The sequence below is a fragment of the Pinus tabuliformis genome, chromosome 5_2 (genome assembly GCF_031772625.1).
Source record: "Pinus tabuliformis cultivar Carrire ecotype Pingquan chromosome 5_2, CPIR1, whole genome shotgun sequence".
Lineage (NCBI taxonomy): Eukaryota > Viridiplantae > Streptophyta > Pinopsida > Pinales > Pinaceae > Pinus > Pinus tabuliformis.
This window is the reverse complement of record NC_142306.1, coordinates 209,684,281-209,690,110: the sequence shown is the minus strand read 5'-3', so window position 1 is coordinate 209,690,110 and position 5,830 is coordinate 209,684,281. Positions and strand designations below refer to the sequence as shown.

The 5,830-nt window shown below is 36.9% G+C and overlaps 1 pseudogene; it reads left to right on the top strand.

Annotated features, from left to right (window-relative positions):
• Nucleotides 1-3,439: 3,439 nt before the first annotated feature.
• Nucleotides 3,440-5,287, top strand: LOC149158292 (UDP-glycosyltransferase 72B1 pseudogene; annotated as a pseudogene).
• Nucleotides 5,288-5,830: the final 543 nt, after the last annotated feature.

The window sequence follows — 5,830 nt, the reverse complement described above, 5'->3', positions numbered from 1 at the left end:
GTTAGATGACTTCTTTTGATTTTTTACTTGTTTTCTATACAAAGATAAAGAGAAAGGGAGTTTGAGTGATTTGCATTTATTTCTATTTTAGGTCACAACATTGCTCATAATTTGGGGAAATGGGAAGAATATGTGGTAGAATATGGGAAGAATTTGGTTGCCAAGGTTGGCAACCCATTTTTTGCAACCTGGGAGATTTTGCAACTATAAACCATCTACACTTCCACTTAAGTCCACTATTTTAGTTGCAACATGTGACTCTTTTCTCATTGAAACTATTTCGGTGGAACTTTTGAACAGAAATAAGAAGAGGTTAAAGAAATCGTTTTTATTTTTTTTCAATTCGATAACTAATTTTGAAATGTAGAGATATGATTACAACTGTGATATCTAAAAATTGTGCAAATTGGCATGATGAATCAATGTAGGATTATTACCTTAACATTCCTTTCCCCATTGAAAAAGCACCCACAAAAGAGCCTCACTTATGTTAGTTGAATCAGTAAAAATAAGGATTCATTGTTGCCATAAAAATGTCATTTTTTAAAGATAAATGCATATGACACAACTAAAGCTTGTTAATATAGGCATTTTACTAAACAACATCACTTTAAAATATACATTTCTATGAAAATTCAGTAAAGAGAAAGCAATCATAGGAAATCATTAGGAGTACTCATGGAAGAGGATGTACAAGGTATAAAAAAGATGTTCCCTGAGCTCTTCACCCATTTTTCCAAATATACATTTCTATGAAAATTCAGTAAAGACAAAGCAATCATAGGAAAGCATTAGGAGTACTCATGGAAGAGGATGTACATGGTATAAAAAGATTGTATCAGGTGAAGCAAAAACATATTGATGAGCTGCAAGTACGATGTTGATAGTGAAAGAGAAGTTCACTTTACTTTTAACACCATGTTATTTCTCTCACTCATATTGTAACATATCACATTTGCCTTCATCCATGCTCTTTCTCCATATGCTATAGCTTACGACGTTTTTCCTTTGCAACATCTGATGCAATTGCTAGTTTAACAATTACCAGTAACATCTCTTAACATCTTTTTACCTTTTTAAACAATATATACGAATATAGTTTAGAACCATGATAAAAATAAATAACTTTTGTTTAAGCTAATTTTAAATAAAATTGATGTAGTTATTGATTGATCTTTATTTCTACTCACAATGAACCGCACTAGATGATAGCTCTTTTATTTAATGCGTAGAACTCATTCTCCATTTGTCCTGACCATAAACCACACTATTCTCCATCTTATTATAGCCATAAACCACACTAGATAGTAACTCTTTTATTTTATCCAATACCTAGATCCGATTTTCATCTTATCTTAACAATAAACCCCAATACAAAACACTTCCAATATGATTTCTACCTGAAACTTTCATATTATTCAAAATTTATGAGATTAAATGAATTAAACACAGAGCGTTCACACAATCCAAGCATGAAAGTTTTTGCATTTTTTTCGACTTTCGTTACGTCTCCCGCTCACTGCGCGGCTGCGAGTGTGGATCAAACTGCGCAGCGCATTTTATATCTGTGAGTGAACATTGATTTTCGGATGGTAAGTATGTGTACAAACCCCGGTGCCCACTGTTGTTATCTTTTAGGGGTCACAGGGTCGATCCTGGTGCAGTGAAAGATCTTTGATGTGTGTGTAGGAGCTGAAGTTAGAGTCTCCGTCCTGAGAGAGTGCTGCGCAGGCGAGGAAGACGGCCAGTCACGATCAACAGAGAAAAGCCATGCAGGTAACGGTCACGTAGTGGATGAGCATGGCGTTTCTGTCTGTAGTGGATGATTGCATTTACTTTTTAGATTCTGTTGAGGGGTTTGATATTTGTTTTGTGGTTCTCCTTTATGTGTGAGTTAAACGTTGGATACCAAAAATTCAAAAAGTAAAAAAAACGAGGGGCCGAAGATTAAACGCATTTAATCCTTTTATTTAATCGGAAAGCTGCTTTCCATTTTTAAGTAGGGAGAAAAGCACATCCCACCGCATATTTTCAGCGTTTTTGTTTTATTTTTATTTTGGTTGTCAGTTTCTAAAACATTATAGATAGAAAGCTCTATCATTTCTGTGAGAATAAGAACATCGAGGATGAAAACCATTTCTTCTTAAAGTGCCCCGGGTACAATCACATTAGATCTAAGTGTCATAATTTTTGTCACAACACTGACTTTTCTAGTTTTTTAGGATGTCAAAATTATAATGAGCTTGGGAGGCTTTTCTCCAAGCTTTTTGAGTATAGGAATAAAATCTTAAATCAAACTAAATAATTTGTTTCTTTAGGTCCGATAGACCAAAATTTTGTGTCAGTGGACATTAACCACCACCATCAATGAACACATCTCACTATTCAATTTATCTACTTGTAGAAATTTATTGTAATTATGAATTTAATATGAGATGAGAAAATCAAAATATTTTAGATATAAATTTATTTTAAAGTTCTAATTTTTTTAAAAAATATTATAGAGAATATATATAAATTACATATAGATTAAGCTAATTTTTTATTATTAATATATTTTTAAATATATATTAATATTAATTCATAATAAAATATTATATTCATATTTCACATTGGATATTTCATTCTATGTAATATTAAAATAATTTTTTTTTCCTATATATAAATATGTATGAAATTGATATTAAATATTAAAATATTTTAAAAAAATAAAAATATAAAATTTAAATAATTTTATTATAATAAAAAAAGACTAAAATAATTTTAGGTAAATTTTTAATTTTTATCATTTATTTATTTATTTTATTAAAAAAAATCAACTTACTTACCTTTCTTTTCACACAAACTATAGGAGCTTCTAGGTTAAAAAATATGGAACGATGTGTGGAGGTGGAGGAGTTGTCGGGAAAGTTATGGAAATTCTGATCATATTTAGAGAAAATCCGGTAAGGATTTTTGTAAATCCAAGTCGCTGTTAAACTTCAAAATTTTAGATGTCCGGGAAAGTTTTTGAAATTCTCGATCATAGTTAGATCAAAATACGATTCAAAATTACCTTCCAAGATTTTAGAATTTCTTTTCCTAATTCAGATGTCCAAAGATTTTTCGATGGTGCTCGATCCATTTCCTCCTTCGTTACACAACTCAAAAATATTTTTACAAAATTGAATTGAGACTTTGTTATCCATCTCAAATTTATTAGAGATTTTTCGACGTGTATTTATTATAAATATTCCATTTATAATAAATACACGTTTATAAGTCCAAGTAATCAGTGGAAAAATACACGTCTAGGAGAGCAATTAATCACTGCACTAACCGACGAGGCGGTGGCGTTTTCGTCTTTGGTGACAAAAGAAGCGGAATGCGTGGAGAAGTAGGACACAAATGGCAGACTCTACCTTATCTTTCTATCTTTAATCCCTCGGCCTGCGGATGACACCTCTATAATTGCTTGGCTCCTCTATTCCCTCACCTACGTTTTGTTTTATCATATTGCTTCCATCTCTATTGCTTATCATCTACACTCGATTTCCATGGAAAGCCCAAAGACTGTTCATGTGCTCATCTTTCCCTGCGCAGGAATGGGACATCTAATCCCTACGGCCGAGCTCGCCATGGACCTCTCGGGCCGTCATGGACTGAAGATCACCTTCATTACCTGCAAATGGATGTTCTCCCCTCGTCTCATGGATATTTATGCGCAACGCATCTTGTCCTCCGGTCTCGATATCACCTTCGTCCAGTTGCCCGAAGTAGAGATAGAAGGCGCAGAACACATGAGGATTGAAACTCGCTTGTCGAAGCTTTTGGAGAAATCAAAAGGATCAGTTGAAAGTGCTCTCAGGTCACTCGTCCACTCTTCCTCGCCCGTCTCTGCTTTCATCACTGACTTTTTCTGCAGCACCATGTTCGATGTGGCTGCCGACCTCCGCATACCCACATACGTATTCTTCACTTCCCCCGCTTCTGTGCTGTCCGTCCTGCTATCTATACCGAGGCTTCTCTCTGACACTGAAGTTTCATTTAAGGACTCAGATTTTGCAGTAGAGGTACCAGGTGTCCCGCCAATCCCTGCTAGAGATATGCCGGATCCACTTATGGACAGGTCCAATGAAGCCTTTTACTGGTTCGTGCATCATTTCTCGCGCCTGTGGGAAGTCGAGGGGATTCTGATAAACACATTCGAGGAGCTGGAGACTGAAGCGATCAAAGCTCTCGTACAAGGAAAGATAATCAATCCCACTCATATTGATCGAATGCCGCGTTTTTATGCAGTTGGGCCGGTCATATCATCATCGCCACTTGAATACAACGGCGAAATTGTTGAAGACGGAGGGGTGGATTGCGTCAAGTGGTTAGACAACCAACCGCCTTCGTCAGTTGTGTTTGTTTCCTTTGGAAGCGGAGCCGCTCTGCCGAGGGAGCAGGTGACCGAACTAGCTGCGGGACTGGAACAAAGCGGGCATCGCTTCCTTTGGGTGCTGCGTAGTCCGTCCAGCAGCTTTCTGTCCATAGAGGAAACAGATATTTCCCAACTGCTACCCGAGGGATTCGAGAGTCGAACCAGGGACCGAGGACTTGTTGTTGCTTCATGGGCGCCTCAGATTGCTGTTCTTTCTCACCCATCCACCGGAGGTTTCCTCTCTCACTGTGGTTGGAACTCTACCCTAGAGAGCATCTCACGTGGAGTGCCCATGATCTGTTGGCCTCTTTTTGCGGAACAGAGGTTTAACATGTTTCTCCTGGTTAATGAGTTTAAGCCGGCAATTGAAATAAAAATGGAAGGCGATGGATTTGTAAGGAGAGAGGAAGTGGAAAGAGCAGTTAGGGAGTTGATGGGTGGAGACGTCGGCATGAGGGTAAGGCAGAGAGCGAGAGAATTGAAGGAGAAGTCTATGGCTGCGTTGGGAGAAGGGGGCAGTTCATACAAAGCCATGGACGCTGTTATCGCTGAATGGACAATGAATGCAAAACCCTCGGGTGACTACTAGATTTCGAATGGCCAATACTGTAGTAAGGCGATCATCACTGAACTGTATCATATTGCATAGTAAAAAGCATTTATTTGGATTAAGATATGTTTTCGTAGGTTACATGAAGATGATGAAGATTCAGCTCTATGCAAAATATTTTGATGCAACTTCATAAAGCAATGGAGCCGTGAAGCCATGGAGTTGCATTCCTTGTTTGTGAATATCCTCAACGCAAATAAGTTTAACCGTTGTTGTATATCATATAATTTTGTTCTTCTATTTTTCTAAATATAGAATTAATATTTATATAATATTTGTCTTCTCTGAACCGTTACTCTTCTCCTCTCGAGGGTTTTCTAAAATTAAACTTGTGCCTCCAAAGGCAATCGCAATCCGGGTGATGTTGGGTAGATGGGGATAATTAGAGATTGGCGGAGCCGAATAAAATTCATTTATGCAACGGGTTGTGGATTTCTTAGCAATAATGAAGTTGAATTCACTGCTTTCGAGAAGGGCTTCTCTTCCCCGAAAGGGAAGGATATAAGAAACTGGTAATAGAAAGAGATTCTCGCTTGGTGATAGAGTCAGTTAAAAAATTGAATCTAAAGGTCCAGGAGTGAGAAGGTCATCAAGGTTCTAGTAGTGAGAAGGTGAGCTACAGGATTTCAGATGATTAGTACGTTACTAAGTATAGTTTGGATAATCAATTTTGTTGCGTATAGATGAGTAGTAGGATGTTTTTGTTTTTATGTTATAGGTTTATTGCTAGTAAGAGGCATAGTAGGAAGCACAAACACACTCAGGGGTGCTTTGTTACGAGTCTTGGATAAAGAGTGATCGAGTGTTTTGTTAAG